The 23,360-nt window shown below is 40.5% G+C and overlaps 1 protein-coding gene across 1 annotated transcript in view; it reads right to left on the reverse strand.

The window, feature by feature from the left end:
* Positions 1 to 23,360, reverse strand: part of cadm1b (cell adhesion molecule 1b) — a 722,615-nt gene that overhangs the window by 481,700 nt on the left and 217,555 nt on the right. Inside the window, exons 5-6 of the mRNA XM_088345365.1 lie at positions 14,743 to 14,841; positions 14,634 to 14,672 (exon numbers count right to left, since the gene is read on the reverse strand). The gene's annotated coding sequence lies outside the window, so the exon portion shown is untranslated. The remainder of the gene's footprint in view (positions 1 to 14,633; positions 14,673 to 14,742; positions 14,842 to 23,360) is intronic.

Genomic DNA, 23,360 nt, shown 5'->3' on the forward strand with positions numbered 1-23,360 from the left:
TTTATGGACGAAAGTTGGATGAATAACTCAGAGTCTACTCCTGTTTTTGAAGTAAGGTAAAAAGAATAAATTCGAAGGGGTTCACAATAAGTCAGGACCAGGTTTGGGTAGGGTTACTTTAACTGGATTACTTTAAATGACTTCTAGATTACTCCAATACCAAATATGCTAATAAAAGACAAAATAAAGGGCAGCACGGCAGCGCAGTGGTTAGCGCTTGTGCGGCACAGTTCATGTCATGGGAACCTGTCGTGGGTTCAAATCCAGCTCCAGACTTCCTGTGCGGAGTTTGTATGTTCTCCCCGTGCTTGCGTGGGTTTCCTCCGGGCACTCCGGTTTCCTCCCACATTCCAAAAACATGCATTTCAGGTGAATTGGCCGGTCCAAATTGTCCCTATGTGTGAATGAGCGAATGAGTTGTCTGTCCCTGTGTGCCCTGCGATTGGCTGGCAACCAGTTCAGGGTGTCCCCCGCCCACTGCCTGGAGATGGCTGGGATGGGCTCCAGCCCCCCCGCGACCCTAATGAGGATAAGCGGTACGGCTAATGAGATGAAATGAGAAGACAAAATAAACTAAATATGAATAAAATGATGACTCACAACACGTGGTAAGCTTTCTGTCCTGGCTTTGATCTCCGGCAAAACTAACATAAAATGCGACAGAAACAAAATGAAAATAAATCCAAACAGCTTGCCGACATCATTTTTGCCGTTCCATGTATTCCGTTACTCCGCAAGCCTGCGCAAAATTTAGTCATTTTATTCATATTTAGTTTCTTTTGTCTTTTATTAGCATATTTGGTATTGGAGTAATCCAAAAGTAATTGAAAGTAATCCAGTTAAAGTAACCCTGCCCAACCCTGGTTAGGACCAGAACGGGAACAGGACCCAATTGCGTTACGTTTCTTACAAGTTTTATTGCCAATTGCTGCTGGGCGGAAGTGGCTCAGGAGGTAGAGCACTCGTCTTGGGATCAAGAGATCGCAGTTCGAATCTCCGTGTTACATGTCGAAGTGTCCTTGGGTAAGACACTGAACCCATAATACCCCCAATAAGCAGGTTAGCGCCTTACATGGCTGCTATTGGGAAATGTGAAGCACACTGTAAAGCACTTTGGGAAGTCTAGACTTGAAAAGCGCTATATAAATGCAGATAATTTCATTTCATTTCATATTGGAGGAAAGAGAAAGAGCTGCGCCCACGATCCGGTGTTCGCTAGACGCAAGAAGCAAGTCACTCTCGTAATTGGATCATGATCCGAATACAGAAGTGGATCTTCCATAGCGGGAGATGGCAGGGTCAGGGACGGAAAAACTGGTCGATTGCTGGGATAGAAGAGCAAAAACGTGGTCATGGATAGAAACGGGTCATAAGCCAGGACGGGAGAGCAGACGTGGTCGGGATAAAAATTGGGTTGTAAGTCGGGACGGGAAAGCAGACGTGGTCGGGATCAAAAACGGGTCGTAGCCGGAGACAAACGGGAGCAAAAACGGGACAGGCGGGAGTCAGGGTTCAGAAAAAGGCTTGCCTTGAAAAATGGAGGTTCGCGGACGGACTGACAACACGGGATTGACAGGACTGGGTTCAAAGAGTGACAGGGAGCCAATCCTGTTTTTGAGGTGAATTCGAAGGGGTTCACAATATGTCAGGACTAGAACGGGCACAGGACCCAATTGCGTTACGTTTCTCACAAGTTTTATTGTATTGTCCTGTCTTTTTCCAACTGCCTGCCTAGTGGTGATACGAAGGAGAAGGACGATTGGAGATGAGTCAGCGGACCAGTGTTTGACCTGAAGCATGTGAACGTCGGCATGGACCAGCTGGCAGAGATGGGAAGCTGCGTCGTGGCCGTCATAGACTTTCTGGACTACTTTACAGGCTGGGGGCGTTGCTGCGGTCATGCACTTTCCGGACACATTTTCAACATGTTACCTTGTGTTTACTATGTTTGTGTACTGTAATGCTAAATGTAATTCACCCTGGTCACCCTTAAAAGGGGGATACTAATTGTGAGATCCCTTCTCAAGGTTTCTCTTTTTCCTCACGCTGAGGTTTTGAGTTGTTCCTTGCCCGCATGTTGGTTTAAGATCATGTAATTGTGTCATTGTAATCCTGTGCAGTCCTTTGAGACATTTTTGTGATTAAGGGCTATATAAATACATTTGACTTGACTTGACTATTGGGGGAACGAGAAAGGGCTGCGCCCACGATCCGGTGTTCGCTAGTCGCTCGCGCAATTGGATCTGATCAGAATACAGAAGTCGATCTTCGTTAGCGGGAGATGGCGATATCAGGGACGGGAAAAACAGGTCGATTGCCGGGACAGGAGCGCAAAAATGTGGCCGGGTATAGAAACCGGTCGAGAGCCAGAGGACGGGAGAGCAGACATGGTCGGGATAAAAATTGGGTCGTAAGTTGGGACGGGAAAGCAGACGTGGTCGGGATCAAAAACGGGTCGTAGCCCGAGACAAATGGTAGCAAAAACGGGACAGGCGGGAGGCAGGGGCCGAACAAAGGCTTGCCTTTAAAAAGAGAGGTTTGCAGACAGACTGGGGTTTGACAGGACTGGGTTCAAAGAGTGACAGGGAGCCAATCAGAACCCGTGGCGGTTGGCGCCAAATGAGCGGGCACAGGTGAGTCACATCAGTAATTATGACACAATAATTATTCAACCTTTAAGGGTTAAATATGACAGTTATAGGCTCAGTAAAGACCTGATAATTAGTCATTTCACGCCAAATATGATATCACAATTCCCAACATTGAAGCTTTACATTTTAGACCAGAGGTCACCAAACGGATTTAATCTGGCCAGCAAGACTATGCTGAGAGAAGTATAAGAAGAAGAAAAAAAACGAGCCACTTCTAGTCAAACATTGACCTACAGTTTTTGTTGACTGGATGTCGCCAAAGCCACACACCACTCAACCCATCATAGCTGTACAGATACTACCCTACTTACGAACATTCGAGTTACGAACAACGGTACATACGAGCCGTTATGGGAAAATATCCGGACAGTTAGATTTTGTCTTGTGCACCTCTTTCCGACTTTTTTGTAGTGCTTCTTACCGCCACTACCGGCGTGTGGCGCTGTGATAGCTCATCCACCATCCACCCTAAAGAAGAAATCCGGCTTATTCTTCCTGTCACAGTACCAGTTCGTGTGTAAACATATTGTACTGTATCTCCAGTGCGCTAAGAACTTTGACTTTTTTTTTGTTTAATATCTCGCGCATCCATTCAATAGGGTTGGTGTAAAGTGTAAAGAGGAGGCGAGCCGTTTCATTTGAAATCAAAGTGGAATAAGGAAGCATGATGTGGATGAGAAAATGGTTGGAGTGCTTTTTTTTTTGCTACTTTTTACTACTACGGAGGAAGTATCCTAACTCTTGAAGCCCGTCTTCCAAAAGTAAGTTAAACTTCATTTTATTTCTCTTTATTTTATTCAATGTTTATTTTTCAGTACAAAACAATACAGGTTACTTATACAAGCCTTAAACATACTTGTATAAACCTAAAACATACAAAATATAGCACTGAAGCAACTTACGAACAAATTCAACTTACGAACGATCATCCGTTAGGGAGCGTCTGTATAAGCTCACTCTCTGTGTCTCTTTTTCTCTGTCTTTGTTCCTCTTTGACTCTTTCTGTATGTGTCTTTTTTAACTTCTTTTGTTCTCTCTCTTGCTTTGACCTTCTCTCTTTCTCCCCTCCTCTTTTCTCTTCTCTTCTCTTTCTATTTCTCTTTGGATTTCTTTCTTTCTCTCTTTTTTCCCCCCTCTTTCACTATTTCTCTTTTTATCTCTTTTGTTTCCCATGCTCTCTTCATTTCTCACTCGTTCTCTCTTTATTTGTCCCACCCTCTCTACGTTTTTCTCTCTTTCTTTTATTTATTTATTTCTCTTTTTTTCCTTTCTCTCTCATCTACTAGTCCAGCCCCCGAGAGAATTTTTGTTCTATCGTGTGGCCCCCGAGTTAAAATGAGTTTGACACCCCTGCTTTAGAAGAATATGAGTCTATTTTATTATTTCATATTTTTGTTTCTCTTCACATTTTTGGATAAACATTTGACCTTTTTATGTATAGTGTATTGTATTAATTATTTAAGCATTTTTGGGATAAATATTTGCATTTTGTAATGAAAATACTGTATTTAATATTTAAGATTTTCTTTCATATTTTCCATTTTTATGTATATAGTGTATTTGTATATATTATTTAAGTATTTGTGCAATTGAGAAATACATCCACATCTTTTATAGGTGGTTAAATATTTGTCTTGGTAAAAAGGTTTCTGGAAGCGAGGAGGGGGAGATGGATGAGGTCTCACCCAGGGAGTAATTTTGTGGAGAACCGCCACTGACAGTAGGCTCTTTTAATCGGAGATTGGGGTTTCACCAGACTTAAAACGGACGTCATAGATACAAAATTCACTCCACACCAGGGGTTTCCAACTGGATGCTCCTTAGGGACAGTTGAGGTGCCCATGGACATGTTGTGAAAATAGCTCATCAGTGCTGGGTCATTGTGATTTTTTTCGTATTTTTCATTTATTTTAATCATTTTTATTTTTTTAACCCTAATCCAATAATTAACCCGGTAATAACATAGTAACAACATAGTCATAAAATACGTTTATTTCTTTAGAAATGCAACAAAATGAAATAAAACCAAATAAATATTGATCAACTGATTAAGTCAAGATCAGAGACAGGACCCACTTGAGTACGTTTTTCTCAGTTTTATTGGGAAGAAGGGAAAGGATTTTACGGAGATCGCTGGCCGCGGGGAGCAAGTTGCTCAGACGCGGGAATGGTATTTCCGTGGCGAGCGATGGCGGTGTCGGGAGCGGAAAAAAACAGGTCAGTAGCGGGGACAGGAGGGCAAAAAAACGTGGTCGAGATCAGAAAATGGGTCGAAGCCGGGAAACAGACGGGGGCCAGAACAGGAGTGAGTCAGGGTTGAAAAGCTTGCCTAGCGTGAACTGAGGTTCGCAGACGAACTGACAACAGGTGACAGAAAGACGGGGGTTTAAATAGTGACAGGGAGCCAATCAGAGTCTGAGGCAGTTGGCGCCAAAAGTGCCTCACATCATTAATCATGACAATTACGTTTATTTAAAAAGAAAATGATTATCAGCATCTAGAGCACAGGTGTCAAACAGGTGGCCCGCGGGCCATATCAGGCCCGCTAAGGGATTGAATCCGGCCCGCAAGACAACACTCAGAGAAGCGCAAGAGAAAAACAAGCTGCAGGTTAAAATATGTCAACTTGATGTTGCCAAAGCCATGTGCCTCTCACAAAGACACAGTACTTGCATTTATCTCTCTCTCTCTCTCTCTCTCTCTCTCTCTCTCTCTCTCTCTCTCTCTCTCTCTCTCTCTCTCTCTCTCTCTCTCTCTCTCCTCTCTCTCTCTCTCTCTCTCTCTCTCTCTCTCTCTCTCTCTCTCTCTCTCTCTCTCTCTCTCTCTCTCTCTCTCTCTCTCTCTCATCCCTTTTCTCCCACTCTCTCTCTCTGTGTCTCTCTCTCTTTCTTTTCCACCCCTTGTCTCCCACTCTGTCTCTTTCACTCTCTGTGTCTCTCTTTTTCTCTTCAAAGGTTGCTCTTTGTCTCTTTCTCTCTGTGTCTTTTTAACTTCTTTAGCTCTAACTTCTTTTCCTTCTCTCTCTTTTCCCTTTCTCTCTTCCTACCCTTTGCACTTTCTTTTCTCTTTTCTCTCCTTCTGTCTTTCTATTTCTTTCTTTCACTCCCTTTCTTTCCCCCTCTCTCACGACTTCACTTTTTATCTCTTTTGTTTCTCACGCGCTCTCCCTCTCTCTTTTTCTTTCTTTGTCCCGCCCTCTCTCTTGTTCCCTCCCTCTTTCTCTTATTTCTTTATCTCTCTTTTTCTTTCTCTTTAATCTACTAGTCCGGCCCCCGAGAGAACGTTTGTTCCATCGTGTGGCCCCCCCGAGTTAAAATGAGTTTGACACCCCTGATCTGGAGGTTGAAGCTATTGGTAGGAAACAACTGTTATTGTCAAGCTCTAATAAATTCCAAATAAAATGTGAAAAAAATATGTTTTTTTCTGCTGTTAAATAATCCTTTTAATCAATCACTCCGCCAGTCAAAAACTTGATTTATTCTCTTTTTTTTAATCACGTCCATTCATCATTGGCAGATGTTGGTTGTATGAGCCGTTGGCTTGCTATGACAAAGTAAATAGTTCAAAGTGCAACCATCTGTTTTTCAAATGTAAAAAAATTGAAGTCCACATACCTAGAAATATTCACTTAAGCTTAGCCACCAGCTACAAAGTCCTATAAAGGGTCTGGGTAACCATCAAAACTTTCTGTCTTTACACCCCGGGCTTTTTAGGGAGACAATTGTTTTTGTTTTCCTGAATATCTTTTTCTTTTTCCGGTTACAAAATGGAAAAGAATCGGAATAGTGTTCCTGGACCCCAGCAGGATGAATAATGGATGGGGCTGGATCAGATGACTGAAGTGCTTCATCTGGCTCCTCTGTAGTGGTGGCCCACTACAGTCCTTTTCGTTAGTGTGGAACTACTACAGGAGAAAATACTCGAGTAGTCTGGAAAATAGCAAGATGAGAGTGATCTTTGGGTTGAACGCTCTAAATGTTGATCGGATTAAGAATGATATTCATTTTGTTTCGATACTTGTGTTTTTTCAAGAAAACATTTATTTTATTATTTTATCCATCTATCTATCCATTATCTGTGCCGCTTATCCTCAGTAGGGTCACGGGGGTGCTGGAGCCCATCTCAGTTATCTCCGGGCAGTGGGCAGGGGACACTCTGAACTGGTTCCCAGCCAGTCGCAGGGCACCCAGAGACAGACAACTCACTCGCTCATTCACGCCTAGGGACAATAACCTCACATGCATGTTTTTGGAATGTGGGAGGAAACCGGAGTGCCCGGAGGAAACCCACGCAAGCACGGGGAGAAAATGCAAACTCCACACAGGAAGGTTCGATCTCATGAACTGTGCCGCACATGCGCTAACCACTGCCGCACACGCGCTAACCACTGCCGCCATGCTGCTCTCATTATTTTATGTGTAATAATATTTTTTTATTTATTTTTGGATTTATTTGTCCTATTTTAAATATAGTATTCAATATATATCTTATAGTTTTGATTTCCTATGAAATCATAAAAGTTATATGAAAGACACCTATCCCTAAAATACATAATTTTTTATGGAACATTTGTTGTGTATAAAAAAGTCAAAAAACGGAAACAAACGTTTTTTCAGAACAAAAATGACTATGTAAAAAAATTTCTCTCATGAACCGGAACAAGAGGAGAACCCAAATGCGTGAAGTTTCTCACACAAGCTTTTTTACGGGAAATGGGGCAGTCATGCACGATAACCCAAACGCCAGTGATTCGGTGATCGTAAGGCAGCAGTCCAGCGTGGAAAGACAGGAAGCCAGAGGCCAACAAGATCGATACCAATTGCACGAGCAGATATCAGACAGATGGGGTCGATACCGGACAGGACGGGACAGACAGAATTGATGTCAAACACTGGAGATCGATATCAAACAGAACAAAATAGGCGGGAACAAAACCGAAGATCGATATTGAACCGAACAAAATAGACTGGAACAATATCGGACAGGAAACCAGCAGGAAACCGGACAGAGTCAAAACCCAAGACTTGTGGGTGCAGAGGTTCGTTGACGGACTGACAAAGGAAGAGTGAGAGCACTGAGCTAAAACAGAAGTGAAGCCAATCTGTCAATGAGCCGCAGCTGGTGCTACACGGGCGGGGCCAATGGCAACCGTGACAATTCTGAAGGTTACAACAGTCAGCAATTAGTAAGAAGTGTACATGCATCTGCTGTGAATGACTTCAACAAATCTGTGGTCACTGGATAGCACTAGTCCACTAGTATTGTGTGATTTTGTCCATTATTCTTCCAGCCTCCTCCACAGTTTGGCGATTGTAGTGGGTTTCCTGACCATAACTTTGTCACTAAGGATTCTCCAGAGGTTCTCTATTGGGTTGAGATCAGCCCTCTGGGTAGACCATGCCATTAATTCAATGTTTTCACATTCAAGGAAAGTCTATCTGTTTTGCTATGTGACATAGAGCATTGTCCTACATGAAGACTGCAGGCTGATTGGCGATGAACGCAAGTGAGGAACCATGTGCTGTTGAAAGGGGTTCTGATACACATTTGCATTCACTCTGCCATGTAGCTGTGAAAGAGTCCCAACTCCTGCTGCTGAAAACATGCCCCAAACCATGACACTTCCTCATCCACCTTTCACTGGCTTTTTTACACACTTGTGTTTTTTTGCAGCGCCAAAACAGTTGTGTGTCAAAGTACTCCCCGAAATTACCAACAAAATCAATAAACATCTGCTTTGGTGCGGTCCGCTTTTTTGTGGTCTCTAATGCCCTCTGTCATCCAAATTGGGTACTGCGGCTCCGACCACTCCAAGCAGCCTGATCCCATCTTCTATCGGCCTGGAAAATTCCAGCCATTTTGCTTGTATTTCTTAACATTTTCCTCAGTTCTTCTGAAGATACCTTCCACAACACTTCTAGAAAGTTAAATGATACTCCGTTTTCCTGGCTACACTAAATTGTACTGTATCTGCGAGCGACTCTTGGCGCGTGAAGTAGACATCATTCATGACAGCATCATGTTTTTCCCACGTTGTTTTGATAGCGTGTCCAAGTATTTGCACGCAGACCGCCGGCTGTTGAGTATGTGCCGCTATCGGCATTTGCGTTTTCAATTAGCGTAAAATGTGCTAATAAAAGATTTCCTCGTGCCCGGATCTCTTTCTCGGGTTGTAATGTTTGATTAGTAAAGCAATGGTTTTAAATTAAGATTTCTTCCCACATTCGAGCCAGCTTTCCCTCCTCCTCCTCTTTGCTCAGGGAATCAATCAAATTAGCGGAAATTGAATTATTTGAGATGCTAATCTATTTAGGCAAAAACCGTTCACCATGAAAATGTTTTCCTCCTGTTGTGAAGAAAAAAAATAATTGAATCAGAGACTTGAGAGTGACCCCCTTCCCCTCGCCACCACAAGCAATTCCCACCCCCAACTCACAAATACTGGAAGATGCCGAGGAAAATTTTGTGTCTACTAAGAGTTGTATACCAACAAAAAAAGAGATGATGCATTTTTTGATACACAGGGTGCAAAGAGATTCAAGAACAGGTCAGCCCTGCAATGCCACTATCTGCGATCGGGGGCATTAGGGATTCAGTGTCTTACCCAAGGATACTTTGACATATAACACAGAGTGTGGGGGATCGAGCCTGCAAAGAGATTCAAGAACAGGTAATTTGGATGTGTAAAACACAAACATTCGAACAAGGTTAAATCTTTTGAAACACTTGTTGAACAAAATGTGGCAAGCAGTTTTACAAAATTCTGAGCCACAAATGTAAATGTAAATGTTCTGCATTTATACAGTGGAACCTCAGTTCTCGACCATAATCCGTTCCAGAACCCTGTTCGAAAACCGATTTGTTCGATCACCGAAAATCGTTTTACTCATTAAAAGTAATGTAAAGTCGTTTTAATCCGTTCCAACACCCTGAATGTTTACCATGAACGTAAAGATGAAGCTAACCCAGGCTAATCGTACGTTCGCGTAATCTTCCGTACGAAAGATTACGCTAACATGAACGTGTAAAAATAAAAAAATCAGGTCATTTACACGTCATTTTGCACCCGGGTCTCTACAAAAAGTGGTGAGCGGTTAAAGCATAAAGAAAGTAATTATGGATAGGATTTCTTACCTTTGTGGTGGTCTGCAGAAGCCATGCTCTATTCCCTCGAAAGAAGGGAAACTCGCACACCTTCTTCATATTTTGCTATTATTTCTTTCTTAAATGCAATAGTTGTACGCACTACTTTTCTTTTTTCACCTGTAGCAACTTTGCTGCTTGCACCGACCGTCTTCGGAGGCAAAATTAGGGGCTAAAACACTCCGTTCACCGATATTAAAGGGAAAGCGAAAAGAAGTGCGCGCGCACGTCATAACAGTTCTTCACGAGGGGTGGGGGCAATCTACACCCGTGCGCCGCTCAGCATCGCACCCTAGCGTACCGGCGTTCGAACTCCGATTTTTTGGACGAAAAGCGAAGCATGAATTTCTCGAAATTTTTGGTCGAGAACCAATTTGTTCGAACTGAGAGGCGTTAGAAAACCGAGGTTCCACTGTATAGCGCTTTTCAAATCAATGAAGACCTCCCAAAGCGCTTTACAATGTGCTTCACACTTTTCCCTTTTATACACTAACTAACCGATAGCAGCATCAGCCCTGCAATGCCACTATCTGCGATCGGGGGCATTAGGGATTCAGTGTCTTACCCAAGGAGACTTTGACATATAAGAGTGTGTGGGATCGAGCCTGGGACCTCTTGATCCTAAGACGAGCACTCTACCTCCTGAGCTAATGCCGCCCAACAACTGATCATTTCTGTTGACACCTGCAAAGAAGGTGTCATTGAATTCCAGTTCATAATTTTGACTATTATACCTCACTGTTGTTTATTGTTTTGACGAGTATGCACCTTTTACATCATTTTCGACAAATCAATTTGCTGTTCTATGAATTGTACACCCTTTAGGGCAGATCTGCTTGTGTAACCTAGGAGATTTATTAAAAAGAAAGGGCTTAGGGGAGGGCCTTTAGAACAGGTTGTAATTTCTTATCTGAGGTTTGGGCTCTCTCCTGTTTTCCTTGCAAGTTCAAAATACATTAATATCTTATCTCCCTATTTTGAGTGTCTATTCTATCAATCTATCTATCTATCTACCCTAGTCATATCCCTCGAGAAGGGTGACCGACAGCAAGACAAACACATATACAAGAACAGAGAAAATAAAAAAGGCAAAAAATAGCAAAAAAAACACACACAAAAATTCTTTGGGACCATAGCCAACCCAAATGCCCAAACACCAAAACAAGTTAAAACCTCGGCACGTAAGTTGGTCATGCTTTTATCCCTCCAGATGAAATGGGACACGAGAAAGCGGCCATGTCACTCGGGTCAGGGTGACAACACACTCTTCTGTTCAACAGCAGGGCCCGACAGCTTACGCTGGTTTACCCCTGCTGCATCATACAGGTACCCTGCCCATCCCTTAGAACACGTCTATACATCCCACTATCCTTTTACAACACCTCTCCACTTATTCCTATCACCAACAAGAGCTTTAACTTCCACTATTTTTAGTCCTCTTTCCTGCAGTGCATTCATAACACTATCCATCCACGTCAATTGCGGCTTTTCTCCTGGTCTTCTTCCATTTACTTCTGCTCTGTTTTGAGTGTCTACTAAACTTCACCAACCCTCCCATAAAGGAAAAATAAATATTATCGAGAGAACAAGCTTTAAGATAAATATATTTCTGGTGTGCCTGGCAAATGTAATCTTTTTTTTTATTAGTTTAATTAAAATGAAAAATAATTAGTTAAAATATATTGTTTTTAGATTTATACAATTGATTGGTTGCTTGAACTATTGGTAAAATATTTATATATAAAATGTATTGGAATAAGAACATTGTTTCTGAGGAAGAATATTAGACAAACTCAATATATATATATTATTATTATCATTATTATTACATGATTCTGTCAGAACCAGAACAAGTCAAGCGTAACATTTACGGAAGCATGCCGTTCATGGGATCGGAGCGTGTTCGGAATGCAGAAGTGGATCTTCCAGAGCGGGAGATCGTAGCGTGGTCAAACAGGAAAAAATGGGTCGTTAGCCAGGACAAGAGATCAGAACGTGGTCGGGGTCAAAAAATAGGTCGTTAGCCGGGACGGAAGATCAGAACGTGATCGGGGTAAAAAAAAAGGGTCGTAGCCGGAGACAAACAGGGAAATCAGGAACAGACGAGTGGGAAACGGGTGACAAAACAGGACCGACGGGAATCAGAGTCAAAATGCTTGCCTTGTGTAAACAGAGGTTTGCTGACGGACTGACAAAGGGCGAGTGGGAAAACGTAGCTTAAATAGGAGGGGGAACCAATCAGGTAACCAGCAACAGCTGGCGCCAAACGAGTGGGCAGAGGTAGGTGTAATGAGTAATCATGACAGATTCCTGTAAATGTCATGTAAAGATTTTAAGTCTTATGGTATTATATATTGTAATATATGTTATATCATATAATTATTTAAATTAAACTAACTCAATTTATCTTCATGACCAGTGATTTATTTTCTACTTTTTTCTGGTTAAAAAAAAAACTTTATTCGTTTAAAAAAAACATTATTGATTTGAATAATAATCCAAAATAAGTGAACTGTCATATGAACATCCTTATTCTTTTTAAATAATCGTAGGTCAAGATATCGTAATTCATAGCATTCGGCATACTTTAAGGGACCTGGAATGATTTGTCTGCCATCTTGCTGTGACGGGTACCCCCAAAAAACAAAAACCTTGTAACAGGCTAGGCAAAGGTTAGGTCACTTGGAGTCTCTTTAGTTTGTATTCTATATTGTGCTTTGTAGCACTTGTTGCATTACATAATACAGCGACGTCTAGTGGTCAAATAATATAATATCCAAAAATCCCACGTTTGCATCATGTGCACCCAAAAAAGACACACTTCATATACTCTACATATGGTTCTCTGCCACCAGGTATGTAAACCACATGTGCCGTACATTGCCACGAAGACATAAATAATGCACTTAAAATGTCAGCGAACTCATTCCCTTCTTTTTACAGCAAAAGCGCTTTGATGGAATCCCTCTCGCTCATGACATCCTCACCTGGCCCACATTTCAACCGAATTGATGAGTGATGACAGGAAATGATATTCCAAAAATAACAGCATAGGTCATTTATCCTTGACGGTATTGAGGTGGGGGGAACGCGAAATAGTAGCCGGTTTGCGACCTCTCTGATACATGGAATATGGGTCATTTGCTTCATCTCTTTTAATCACAAGGATGGTTAAAAACGACAAATGCATGATAACTATCAAACAAATATGATGTCACCCTTATTTTATTGGCTCGATAGAAAAAAATAAACCCGATAATTAGTCACTTGAAAAGAAAAAAGAAGCAAAATAGTTTTTTCTTCAAATCGAACGTTTGCTTTATTCCAATTTCGAAATCTTCGCTCGATTTGGAAATTTCGGTTCGTTTGGCAATTTGCATACTTGGCAGCCAATCAGAAGCCTGCATCGAATAACTTTGTGCATCCGGACTCTTCCGGGCGTTATAAGGTCATGCATTGACATATCATTTAGACGCAGAGAGAACACAAGAAAGATGGATAAGTGGTTAGGAATCAAGCCAAAACATCAGCCCCAGAAGATTCAAAAGAAGCTAACAAAATTTATGATGCTACAAAACGTAAACGCACATTAAAAGCATCGTGGAAAGAGGAGTTCACGTGGCTTGTAACAAACGATGCAACGCAAACATTGCATGAATGAAAATGAGTTATGGCAGATGGAAAACAGCATTGTCATATACATGCAATGAATGTTATTAGATTTTTTATAAACTTAATTTTAAAGTGTTGTTCTGTTATAAATTCGGATTATCAATCCTTAATACAATGTTTTTCTTTTTTTGCGATTAGTCATCTTATTATGTTTCAAGTTATGAAAAATGAGGCAGGCAACTTTATAATAATAATATAATAATAATTTCCTTTGTATTGTCATTCTTTGTAACAATGTACACAGAACGAAATGTCGATACACCTGACCCGTTGTAGCGAGTCGATGCAGCCGCAGCCAACAGAGGGCGCCGCCATTATACCAAATAGGTATGTCTCGGCCGAGGCGCGAACCAGCGACCTCCCAGTCTCAAAGCGGGCACACTACCATTATGGCTGGGCAGGCAACTTTTCAGAGTTTATTTTTTTTTCCTTTTACACTGCTGTGTACTTAAAAACTGAGAAAAAAATTCCCTAAATGAAATATTTTTTAACTTTTGCTTGATTAGTCCCAGTATAAAATGTTCTTATTCACAGTTAAATTCAAGCTGTAAAAAGAGTACGAACATGTGTTTTAAAACGGGGACAACAAAAGGGTTCATATAGCATGCAGTATTAGTCTCTCGAAGCAGGATTTTATCAGTTATCTGTATCGGTAGGGAAACAAATCTTATCGTGGACAGGGTTGGGTAGGGTTACTTTAACTGGATTACTTTCAATTACTTTTGGATTACTCCAATACCAAATATGGTAATAAAATATAAAAGAAACTAAATATAAATAAAATGATGACTCACAACACGTAGTAAGCTTTCTCTCCTGGCTTTGATGTCTTTGATCTCCGGCAAAACTAACATAAAATGCGACAGAAACAAAATGAAAATAAATCCAAACAGCTTGCCAACATCATTTTTGCCATGTATTCCAAGCCTGCACAAAATTTAGTAATTGTATTCATACTTGGTTTCTTTTGTCTTTTATTAGTATATTTGGTATTGGAGTAATCCAAAAGTCATTGAAAGTAATCCAGTTAAAGTAACCCTACCCAACCCTGATCGTGGATCCCTGCTAAAAACGTCAAAGATACATTTGTTTAAATATGAAAAAAGGCCAGCATAAGGAATTCTATTTCCCCCAATAACAATTACAAATTGCCATTTTTGGACCTACCGTATTATTACGCGTCCAGCGCCAATTTCTCCGGCTTTTCTGAAAATAGGACAACAGCAAGTGTCATGGCCCCACATTACAGAAATAAATGCCAATTTTCAGCACCAACCATTTGCACAATGGGCTGTAGCGTAGGGACCACGTGTGCATCTTCACTCAGCGTGCATGAAGACATTACCAGAATTCCTCCAAAATAGCATCGAATTCCCTATGGAACAGGACACATTTGCATATTAATTAGAGAAGGGGGAAAATCATTGCATAAACTAAGCTTTCATCTCCTAAAATCCAGATGAAAGGCGCCCGCCGGGAGGCCCCCACGTCTTGTCTGGTGTCTGGGAAAATGTCCCAAAACTTCCAGAGGCGCTCTTTCAGATGTTTCATATTTACCATTATTTATTATATATTTATATTCGTACACACGCTGGGCCTCTTGCAACAAGATAGACAAAGAAATACATTAAAATCATTTCTAAATTTGCTTTGACTGAAACAGAAAGTTGAGCAAAGTCAACATTTTAAGGGAGTTATCTTTGAGTAAATACTTTGGGACAGTTATTCAATCAATGTGTTTGAGTTATGATGATTAGATTTCCTGTACATCCTGTAAATTCGTCTCGATTACTGTAATGCACTACTCTCCGGTCTCCCGAAGACCAGAATCAAGAGTCCTAGCTGGTACAAAATGCCGCAGCGAGGCTTTTAACTAGGACAAAAAAGTCCGATCACATCACCCTGATTTGGGCTAAACTGCATTGGCTCCCTGTTAGCCTAAGATGTGATTTCAAGGTTCTCTTAGTATTATACAAAATCATAAATGGACTTGCTCCCTCATATCTTTCAGATCTGATTTCGCCCTATGTTCCGGTCCGAAGCCTTCGTTCTGAGAGCGCCGGTCTTCTGGTGATCCCAAGAGCCAAGAAGTGTTTTGCTGGTTCGAGCGCGTTCTCCATTCGGGCCCCGGTGCTGTGGAATGCTCTTGCCCCTGAGATCCGATCTGCAACTTCAGTGGAAATGTTTAAATCTAAGCTTAAAACTCACTTCTACTTCAGTGGAAATGTTTAAATCTAAGCTTAAAACTCACTTCTACTCTATAGCATATGAATAACCTATACTTTTCGTGGAAAATATCTCTAGTATTTGGGACTGCAACATCCTTTGCTGTCTGGTAATCCTAGAAGGGGGATACCACATGTGTAGTCTCTTCTCAAGGTTTCTTCATTTTCCTCATGTTGAGTTTTTTTTTTGAGTTTTTCCTTGCCCTCATGTTGGTTCCAGAGCAGGGGATGGTGTAATAATAGTCTGAAAAGTAGTCTGTGTAATATAGTCCTTGTAATATAGTCTGTGTAATAACCTGTGAAGCCCTTAGAGACTCTTTGTGATTAAGGGCTATACAAATAAAAATGACTTGACTTGACTTGTAAACTACAACAAAAAAATGAGTAATAGTAATATTTAATATTATGGCAATACAGTACACCTTCAGGTTACAACATTGGTCCGTTCTGAGGTGAAGATCGCACAATGAATTTGGCATATAAAGGGGGATGGAAACCTTCAGTATAGTAATGCAAAGGGTAATGTGTTCCAATCCACTCGGTGTCAAGAACCAGAACAGGATCAGGACCCAATCGTGTGACGTTCTCACAAAAGCCTTTATTTTAAGAGAAATGGGGAGTCATGCACGTTAGGCAGCGGGTCTGGCGTGGAAAGACAGGAAACCAGAGACCGACGAGACCGATTCCAATTGTCCGAGTTGATATCGGACAGACGGGGTCGATACCGGACAGGAAGTGGCAGACAGGATAGATATCGATTCAGGATATCGAAAATAAAGAGGAGAAACTAGACGGGAACAAAAACTGGAGATAATGACAAACAGGACAAAAACAGACAGAAACAAAACTGGAACCCGAAATTAAACAGGACAAACATAAACGGGAACAATAGCGGACTGGAAATATCAACAGGCAAACAGGACCGAGTCAGAACCCACGTTTTGTGGGGCAGAAGTTCGTTTGACGGGCTGACCAAGCAAGCAAGCAAGAGAGCGCTGAGCTTAAAAGAGACATAAAGCCAATCTGTCAACGAGCCGCAGCTGGCGCAACATGGGCGGGGCCAACTGAGCACCATGGCAACGTGACACCCAGTAATTCAGATAAAAACATTAAAATAACAAAATAGTGCATAATAAGTTCTACTTACATAAAATATACATGTATGTGATTGAATAACTTTATAAATAAATATGTACAGTATGTAAAATAAAATCATATTTACTTTAGCTTGACCTGAGCTGGTACGATGGAGTAGCGGGTGAATGTAGAAGGAGGGAGCAGACTACAACGATAGATTAAAAACTAAACTTCCACTCGCAAGGATTCTAATGCCCTGAGAAGATTGTCTTTCTTTAACTGCTCCTTATTTTAACTATAGTTATAATTGTCGTTTGGGTACGGCCATGCAACAAGCAAGGGTAGCGATTTGTGTGCTTTCTATATTTTTGGGGGATAATCACTTGCTCCGTTTCTATGGTTAATTTTGTTTTGCTTCCACCTTTAGCATCACTGCAAGCTTTGGACCCATTACGAATAAATGCAGTACAAATAATACGGGATTGTATCACCAACTCGCAAAGTCTTTGCAAATCACACGAGTCTGAACTAAATGGAAAAAAGGCATTGTCAATTGAAATGTAATCACAGTGCTAATGACAATGTTATGGAACTAAGCATTAATTGTGTCAATGTTATTTTTTTAATTCCTAAAAAGGACATTTTAAAAGTTGCATCAAAATGGTGACCTCATATGAACAATAATTTTTTAGTCTGTTATTTCCCAAAAACACCCAACCCACTGAATTATTTAACACTGAAACAGGGCAAGAAAATGAACGACTGCTTTTGTTTCCACTGTGACCTTAATTAGTAAATAATACAAACTCTTTGTACACCAGCCATGGAAATTTACCTCAGGCAAGAGAAATAAATAACAACTAACCTTATCAGAATTGCACTCGTTCGTGATCAGTGCTGTGACATTTAACCAGAAATAACGTTGTTTTTATTGTCATTGATATAAACGTTGTGAAACATAGCCTGCAACGAGATTAGACATCGCAATATAAAGCATGCAGTATAAAGACTTTTACGACAAAAAACAGATACAAATTATAAATCAGCAAAAAAAAGAGTTAACAGTTAACTCAAGAGTTAAATCTGATGTAAAGCTTTAACTTGTGGTTAACGAAGTTAACGAAACATTATCTCAAAAGTTAGATATGCTTTTGAGCTGTAACTCGACTCTAAACAAGTTTGGCTTCAAAGCGTTGTCTCAATAGTTGGATCTGTTTAAAGCTTTAACTCAGAATTAACTGAGTTTCACTTCAAAGGATTGTCTAAAGAGTTTGATCTGGCCTGCCTCACCGAGATAAAAGAGTGGATGTCACTCAATTTCTTGCGTCTTAACTCTGATAAGACCAAAATGTTAGTTATTGGTCCATCTAAAGGCCGCGACTTATTCTCAAAAACTGCTGTGAACATTGACAAATGTCACATCACACAGAGTGACTCAGTTAAAAAATGAGGTGTCATATTTGACCCCGATCTGTCCTTTCAAACACATGTGAAGAAAGTTACTAAAACCGCTTTCTTCCATCTTCTAACATTGCTAAAATTCGTCCTATACCGTCTCAGTCGGATGCGGAGATTATAATTCACGCGTTTGTTACCTCCCGTCTCGATTACTGTAATGCACTACTCTCCGGTCTCCCGAAGTCCAGAATCAAGAGTCTTCAGCTGGTACAAAATGCCGCAGCGAGGCTTTTAACTAGGACAAAAATGTCCGATCACATTTTGGCTAACCTGCATTGGCTCCCTGTTAGCCTAAGATGTGATTTCAAGGTTCTCAAGTCAAGTCAAGTCAAGTCATTTTTATTTGTATAGCCCTAAATCACGAAGAGTCTCAAAGGGCTTCACAGATTGTTACACTATATTACACAAACTATTTTCAACCGACAAGAGGAGTAGGTTATTCGTATGCAATGGAGTAGAAGTGAGTTTTAAGTTTAGATTTAAACATTTCCACTGAGGTTGCAGATCGAATCTCAGGGGGAAGAGCATTCCACAGCACCGGTGCCCGGATGGAGAACGCTCTCGAACCAGCAGAAGACTATACAAAATCATACATGGACTTGCTCCCTTTCAGATCTGATTTCCCCCTATGTTCCGGTCCGAAGCCTTCGTTCTGAGAGCGCCGGTCTTCTGGTGATCCCAAGAGCCAAGAAGTGTTCCGCTGGTTCGAGAGCGTTCTCCATCCGGGCACTAGTGCTGTGGAATGCTCTTCCTCCTGAGATCCAATCTGCAACCTCAGTGGAAATGTTTGAATCTAAGCTTAAGACTCACTTCTACGCAATAGCATATGAATAACCTATACTTTTCCCGGACAATATCTCTGTATTATTTGTGATGGCAACATCCTTTGCTGTCTGGTAATCCTGGAAGGGGGATACCACATGTGCGGTCCCGTCTCAAGGTTTCTTCATTTTCCTCATGTTGAGGTTTTTTTTGAGTTTTTCCTTGCCCTCATGTTGGTTCCAGATGAGGGGATGGTGCAATAATAGTCTGAAAGAAATAGTCTGTATATTAACCTGTGAAGCCCTTTGAGACTCTTCGTTTTTAAGGGCTATACAAATAAAAATGACTTGACTTGACTTAACTCAGTTTTAACTGAGTTATGCTTTAAAGTGTTTACTCAAAAGTTAAATCTCATTTAAAGCTTTAAATTGTGGTTCATTAAGTTAACTAAACATTGTCTCAAGAGTTCGATATGCTTTTAAGCTTTGACTCAGCTTTCAACACGTTTGGCTTTAAAGTGTTGTCTCAATAGTTAGATCTGTTTAAAGCTTTAACTCAGAATTAACTGAGTTTCACTTTAAAGGATTGTTTGAAGGGTTCGATCTGTTTAAAGCTTTAACTCAGTTTTAACTGAGTTCTGCTTTAACTTAAGAGTTAAATCTGATTTAAAGCTTTAATTTGTGGTTCATTAAGTTAACTAAACATTGTCTAAAGAGTTAGCTATGCTTTAAAGCTTTAACTAGGATTGTCTGAAGGGTTTGATCTGGTTAAAGCTTTAACTGAGTTTTAATTTTAACTGAGTTTTGCTTTAAAGCGTTGACTCAAGAGTTGGATCGGTTTAAAGCTTTAACTCAAAATTAACTAATTTCTGCTTTAAAACTGTGACTCAAAAGTCAGAGCAGCTTAAAGACTTGAAAAAAACTAAAGAATGCTATGTTAGAGAAGGGATCTAAAACACAGGGCCTGGGGGCCACAATTGATAGTTTGAAGCCCCCGCCTTAATTGTAAAGAGCAGCCCTCGTGAATTATACATTCATATTTTTATATTAATTATGAGTGTTTTATTTTAAGATCTTAATCATAATGATAGAATAATACATTTTACTTCTAAGCGCCTTTCAGGACACCCAAGGTCGCTGTACACAGAGTAACAAAACAATACTCTGTGTACAGCGAATGAAAGAATAAAACAAAAATAAAACAAGCAAGTAATAAATAGCAAATAAAAACACAGTAGAGTTAAAAGGGGCGGTATTTGAGGCAGATGGTCAAGAAAAGTCTGAAGAAGTTGGTTTTGAGTCCGGATTTGAAGGTGGACGGGGTGGCGGAATTCCGGAGGGCAGGCAGCAATGAGTTCCAGTACTGGGGGGGCAGAGTGGCTGAATGCTCTGCTCCCTATGGAGCTGAGACGGGTATAGTAAGATGGAGAGAGGAGGATGATCTGAGGGTGCGGTATGACGTAGCAATGGAGATCGCAGAAGGAGAAAGGGGCAAGGTTGTGAATGGCCATCTTATTTGTCTCAAAAATCTTGGGAAAAAAATTGAAAACAAATTATAAACAGAGTAATTACCTTATCAGGTTTTCTTGTGAAAAACCCAATTCGGTCCAACCTCAACCTTGGAAGGGCCGAAAGTAAATGGAGTTTGAGACCCCGGGTTAAAGTCACTTATTACTAAGTCTATTAATTAGGAACATAGAAACATAATTATGATTGGCCTTTCCAATAATATAAGATGATTTTATTCTTAAGAATTGAATCAACAAATTGATAATTAATTAATGTCTGCTTCAATTTTCTGTTTCAAAAAAGTTGGTGATTATTTTTTCTATATTAAAACGACTTTTCGTGCCTGGACCAAATGTTTTTTCCTCATCCATTAATTGCACGTCCGCAATAATAAACACATTGTTTGATGAATACTTCTCACATGTCATTAGCGTCCAAATATCACCGAACAAAAGAGCGACAGGTGTTATCTGCACGAATGAATGCCGCCTCACATCAGATACCGTTATTAAAACATGCGCAGGTGTCCAGTCGGGCACCTGCCTATTCAACAGTCACATGTTGTTCATTAAATCCTCCATTTTTTTCCTCCCCCTATTCCCTTTCCCCCCCGTCAGTCATATCTCAGCCTGGCAATAACTCAGCCGAGGACACGAGTGATAGCGGCCCTTTTCAATTAGTTCGGTCGACGAAAATGAAATACATAATCCTTATTCTTCACGGCAGGATGCTTGCACGGATTATGAACAGTGTGTTTTAATCGTGGAATTTATTTAGCAAAGCATGAAGAAAAACTATCTATCTATCCTGGTCATATCCCTCGAGAGGGGTGACCGACAACAAGACAAACACATACACAAAAACAAAGAAAATTGGGAAAAAAAGGGAAAAAAGTACCAAAAACACACAAATTTTGGGGGGATCATGGCCAACCCAAATGCCCAAACACCCAAACAAGTTAAGCACCTCCACATCTGAGTTGGTCATGCTTTCGTCCCTCCAGATGAAACGGGACACAAGAAAGCGGCCATGACACTCGGGTCAGGGTGATAAACAGGGTTAGGTTGGGTTACTTTAACTGGATTACGTTCAATTACTTTTGGATTACTCCAATACCAAATATGCTAATAAAAGACAAAATAAACTAAATATGAATAAAATTACTTAATTTTGTGCAGGCTTTGGGAGTAACGGAATACATGGAACGGCAAAAATGATGTAGGAAAGCTGTTTGGATTTATTTTCATTTGGTTTCAGTCGCATTCTATGTTAGTTTTGCCGGACATCAAAGAGATCAAAGCCAGGAGAGAAAGCTTACCACGTGTTGTGAGTCATCATTTTATTCATATTTAGTTTACTTTGTCTTTTATTAGCATATTTGGTAATGGAGTAATCCAAAAGTAATTGAAAGTAATCCAGTTAAAGTAACCCTACCCAACCCTGGTGATACAACACACTCTTCTGTTAAACAGCAGGGACCGACAGCTTTCACTGGTTTAACCCTGCCGCATCATACGGGTGCCCTGTCCATCCTCTAGAACGTGTCTAAACATCCCACTATCCTTTCACAACACCTCTACACTCATTCCTATCACCAACAAGAGCTCTAGCTTCCACTATGTTTAGACCTCATTCCTGCAGTGCACTCATAACACCATCCATCCACGTCAATCGCGGCCTTCCTCGTGGTCTCCTTCCAAAACGGTGCCTTATAATAAGCTAGCTTAATGTTTCTGGAACAAAAATCAACGGCATGTAAGTAGCATTCGCATGAGAAACTACAAAGCACAACATCACATACAGACATCATTTTTTAAGAAAAAGATTTCATAATGCCTTGTTTATCGCGGTGAATGGGTAACAAAAATCCTTGCGATATGCGAAATTCCCCAAAATACCTGCTACCAATTTTTAACATGCGCTCTGCCCGCAGAGATTGTCGACTGGGAATAATGGATCAGGATAAACGCTGAAGTTCATTTTAGGCAGAAATAAAACGGAAAAAAAAGCCGCCAAGCATGACACAAATTTGCTTTCTCTGCCCCCACTCTCATCAAAAGTCGACTGGGGATAATGGATCACTGCCAAAACAGTACAGTTTCTTATAGGCAGGCCACAATGGCTCGCTTTAGTGGATTGAATGAAAACAAATGCACTGTGCTCTCAAAATTAGTCAACCTGGGATAAAGGATTGCGGCCACAAGTCTGCATTTCATTTTAGGCAAGCCAGAATGACACACATCCCGATCAAAGTACCTTCCATCAGTACCAGCAATACGGGATAATGAATAATAGATCGCGACCGCACGAGTGCAGTTCGTGTTAGGCAGACATACGGGAATGACAAAAAAAATCCTGGCAAAAGTGAGGTATGCCAGTACCCTCTCGCATTTGTGTGGAATCGGGGATAATGGATCACGGAATATTTTTCAAGCTGCGATGCACTGTGGCTGCGGAATACGAAGCATAAAAAGGATTGTATGTATTGTACATAAAAAAATCATGAAAAGTAAACAGTGAAGTAGCATAAGAGACTTGATTTTAGTGCAAAATAGTATAAGAGAGAAAATCTATTAAAATGGCAGAAAAGGGAGCCATTCTTATTTCACAATATATTAAACTCAATCTTATTGAAAAATAATTTAAATAATCCTTAAAATATGATGAGCAGTCTGATATTTTTAAGTTATCCTTCACAATAATTGCTATTTTAGATAAATATGCTCAGATTTTGCTTATTTTACAAGAACATGATATTTAAGATATGGTTAAAAAAATACTTAATTTATGGGAAAACTTTCTACTTTGTGGTGAGTTATTTGGGGGGCAGTAAGAAAAAGTATAAAAATGTAAAAAGAAAAAAA

This window comes from Urocampus carinirostris, chromosome 10 (assembly GCF_059441175.1).
Source record: "Urocampus carinirostris isolate Australia breed hairy pipefish chromosome 10, RoL_Ucar_1.0, whole genome shotgun sequence".
Taxonomy (NCBI): domain Eukaryota; kingdom Metazoa; phylum Chordata; class Actinopteri; order Syngnathiformes; family Syngnathidae; genus Urocampus; species Urocampus carinirostris.